The following is a 4,742-nucleotide window of genomic DNA, read 5'->3' as shown; positions in this document are numbered from 1 at the left end:
GTTAATAATGTAATACAAATTATAAAAAAATCGAATTTGTTTGAAATAAACATACCGCTTCCCAGTTATTCCTGAAACTTCCTAAAATGATGGTGGACATCCAGTGCATGATATAATAGCCGCACTCAGTACTTCCTTTTTGTCTATTACACTAAATACATAATGAAATTTGGATATTAATTAAACAATTAATGCACAAATACATAAGAAGTATATATAAGTGGAAGCTTTATGTATATGATGTACCTTGGCGACAATCCACCTAGCAGGAGCCTTTGATTTAGGTTGTGGAGCATCATCAAGACCTTTTAAAGCACTGTTCTAGACGAGTAACAATTAAAAAATGGTGTTGTTGAGGTATTTGAATGCAAATGCATTGAAAAGAACACTGACTTGATAATTATCCCCTTAAGGTAGTTGTCTGGCCTGTTATGCAATAAACAAAACCAGACAACTAGGTGTTCCTTGGGCACGATGACCACCATCTGCCAGTGTCCACTGTAGTGGGGATGAATATGGGTTAGTATATTAGTAAACATTAATTAAATTAAGTTATTTTGTGTGACTTACCCACTCAGGTAGGCTCCAAGGTAGACATCGCGTTTTGAACTCTGCATCCAACTCTTTATGTAACTTTCAGTCTCAAACTGCGATTGCCTAGACCTCTGAATGGACTGTGGCTTGAGGAATCCATAGATATCAGAATTTCCCGCTCACATACTTGTTTCAGTCAGATGCCTGTTTATGTTAAGTCAAAGTTAAATATTTATGAATTGAAAGCAATAACTTAGGTAATTAAAAGTAATCTCAAATGACTTACAAAATCCACAACTGTAACATTGATATGCTAAGACATTGACCACCGTGTGCGATTTTGGAGAGGTCTTCGTGCTTTATGTAGAGCAGGAAGTCTGGATTAAAGACCCCGAACATGGTGGCATCCCATGTAACCTAGTAAGGCCTCAAGAAAAGCTATGGGATGGTCAATGTCATTAGATAAAGCGGATCATCGACCTCCGAATACGGCTTTTGAGGTGGTTTTGCTGGAGACACAACTAGTTGTTCATGAAACAAAGTTAAATGGCCTAATTTGAGGCACACTGAATGAATTAATTCAAAAAGAAGAAACACATAGTAAGAGTAAAGTACCTGCTATGATAAAAACTTGACCAGATGTGTCGGCCAACCAAGGAAGGTGTGAATTGTCTGCCCCACTAAGGAAACCTCCTCACTGGGTATAGGAACTGGAGCATCTGGATCTTTAACCTCCTCCACACCCACCCTTACATGGCCTGGCAACAAAAGAGTGTTATGAACAACAGTTAATCCCTCATAAACTCTCCCCAAGGCAACCGGGCGGGCAGGATTTGCTTCAATGTACAAGCTGCACCTATCTGAGTCACCCGTCTCAGGATCATTTCCTAAGGGATCAACACAACTCTCCTTTGTGCTTACTCGAGGACCTGAGGGACCAACCAGATGCTCCGGAGGCAATGCAAGTCCTGAGATTACATCTAGGACTGAAACTGAGATTGCATTTGGCTGAACGATGCCAAGAGTTGCCGAGTCACTTTTTTGTGATCGACTCCTCTAGCTGGTCCCTGATTTGCTGGGTCAGCTGTTGCAATTCTTCAGGAGGCAGCAAGGAAGAGCTGTGGGACGTCCGTGGAGCCGATCCGAAGTATTGCTTGATGGTGACACCGACTCCAGCAGCATGGACACATCCATAGTGCTCTGGACATCCAATAACAACAGTGAGAACATCCTAACATCCATGGGGGACGAAGGATCCCTGTGTCGTCTGCTCCTCAAAGGAATCCTGCATAGAAAACACATAGTTGTACATGGAATTCAAAAAATATTAAAACATAATTCTAATGGTTAGTTGAAAATGACTTACGATCTTCTCAGTGATTTCCTTTGTGGCCTCAGTCATCATCTCCCCTGTTTTCTTGGTGCGGGCCATCTTCCACTTCACATGGCGTCTGATGGGGGATGGAGGGTCGATGACGGGATCAATGCTTCCTGACTGTTCAACTTCCTCCAGCTTTTTCTTGGCCTTGTTAGCCAGGAGCTTCTGCTCCAAATATTCATAACCCCCACGAGACAAAACGTGGGGGACAGTGTTCTGTTTTTGGATGGCCTGTGCCTTTTTCTGCACATCCTGCAAAAATAAAACAATAATCTTTCAAATTGCTAGAATGAATTATAACAAGTTAATGTTTTTTGAAAAACAACTTAAATTTCAAGGTACATACCTCCCAAGAAGGGTCTCTACGAGTCTTGCAAAAATGGGTCCATTTTTCCTTGCTTATGTCGTATTTCTCACAGACAGTGTCGTCCACACCGTCCTAATCCGTTGCAAGGGCCCATTTCCTCGTGAGGTCTGATTTAAACTGCCTCCATCTCTCACTAACAGTCTGAAGTAACTTCTTTTTCGTCCTACTGTCAAAAGCCTCTGGGATTTCAAATTCCGCCTGACAATAACAAATAAGGTTTATTTGTTATAATAATGTATTTTTTGGCTATTAATTAAAGAACATCAAATAAGAAAAGAAAAATACCTGAATATCGTCCCAAATCAAGTCCTTCTGAGAAATAGGGACCTCCTTCCAGTTCTCGTACGTGACGTCCACCTTATCACGCGCCACAATCCCCAAATACGTCCCAAATCAAGGCCTTGCCGGTAGTAGGATCAACATGGACCACTGGTCTCTCAGCACCAGGTGGTCTAGTAGACATGGATCATAGACATGAGGCTTTGCGTGTCTGCTTCACGGCAGACGGCGAAGCTAATGCATCGGAAAGAGGAGGAGAAGGAGGAGGAGGAGGCGAGGCTGGTGGAGAAGCCATGATCCTTTATCTGATAGGGAATCTGTTCCTGTTGAAAATAAAATTTATGAAGAGATTGCACAAACTTCAAATATGGCAAATTTAGAAACATAAAATTGAAGTTGGCCTACCAAATGATGAGATCAAAGATGATGTAGCTAGTGAATTATAAATCAAGGGCAACAAAGAGAGCACTCAAACACAGAAGGAAAAATTATCAAATGAAGTAGTGCCACGATAAGGGCAACGAAGAGAGCACTGAAACACACAAGGAAAAAATATCAAATGAAGAAGTTAGTTCCACAAATGAGGGTAATGCAGAGAATAGCATCAAAAGCAACTATAATGAAGTTAGTAAATTTGAAGATAAGGACAAAGAACAAAAGAATTCAAAAATGAAAACCAAGGGTGGTTCAAAGAATAATGTCAAGAACAAAGATGTTGAAGATGGTGACTTAAAAAAGAGCATACAAACTTCAGACGTATAAAATTTATCAGATAAAGCTGGATGATAAAGGGTATAGTGTGGATAGTAATATCACTGAACAGGCAAATATAGTGAAGACTTTTATTCAGACTTCAAATAGTGCTCTTGTGCTGAATCTCTACTTGCAGAAAAGGATTTCAATTTTGTTGTAACTAACAACATGTGCTGATTTTTCTTTTTGTTTAAGCTCTAATATCATTTATTGGCTGCTCTTATATTTTCCTTTCTCATGGTTACTTATCCTTTCTTTGTAGTTTTTTTTTTTCACTCCTAGCTATGCACTTTATGAAGCTGAATCTTTTCACATTTGAGTCGCTTTCACACGCAGTGTTATTATTTTCCCATTGGTTAAATTTATATAATGTCCCACTGTAGAAAAGCATCTATTAATAGTTAACCTATTTAGAAGGAGGAACCCTAGATTCACCACATTGCATAGATAATATATCATATAATGGTGCTTTGGTCAAAGCGATAATATCAACATATAAATATATTTTTTTTATTGACAAATTTACAATTTAGCTAGTTTTCAAATTGTACTTGAACTGATTGTTAGTTTATTACAATTTAGCTAACTTAGCTTCCTGCTCATCTCTCATTCATACACTTCCATGAACTGTTCTTCAGAATTGTATTGCCATGTTGAAGTTAAAAGGGTAACCAATGATTTTTCTACTAAGATTTTATGTATTTTAGGTTTGTGTGAGGGTGGGTTAACACAGGAGCTGGATGAATGCCTTGTGTGTATATAGTTGTAATATGTTTAGAAGTTTCAAAAAGAAGGGCATTTTACTCCTAAAAATATATTATTGATGCCTGCTATTTAGGCATTTTTACTCATGATCCAAGCATCCTTACTAATTCTTATTGTTTATCTATTGTTGCTTCTTATATTTTCTAAATTAGAGAAACAAATAAAAAAATTGCGACTCAAAATTTGAAATCAAGGACACTCCTTGAGGAATGGTCATATTGAACATTTTGGAACATGGATGGCCTAAATAATTCAATATTGCCTGCCTCCAACTTGGAATTCAAGTGAATTGCATATCCTCTTTTGAGGATAAGAGTGAGGTGCTTTTAAATTGTGGTTCCATAAGAATCAGTGGAACCTCAAAATGGCTCAATATTGGTGTTTGGAGATGATGTCAAGAGCCATACATGTCTTGGATAATCTTTGTTAGCAATTGAGGTTTTTGTTTATCTGTTTCTATGTATATATAAACATTTCATTTTGCTTTAGGCGGCCTTATTAGTTTTTCTCATTAATTGGTTTTGAGGACATGTGTATCAGACTTTCAAGTCTGATCTTTTGCCTTTCTCATGCTAAAATCCAGGGTCCTATCATTTTTAATGAATTCACTCTTGTTATAAAAATAAATTAATCAATTAGGTTGGATGTTATAGTACTAGAGCATTA

The sequence above is a fragment of the Glycine soja genome, chromosome 16 (genome assembly GCF_004193775.1).
Source record: "Glycine soja cultivar W05 chromosome 16, ASM419377v2, whole genome shotgun sequence".
Classification (NCBI taxonomy): Eukaryota; Viridiplantae; Streptophyta; class Magnoliopsida; order Fabales; family Fabaceae; genus Glycine; species Glycine soja.
The sequence above is the reverse complement of the archived record's forward strand: the minus strand, read 5'-3'. Positions refer to the sequence as shown.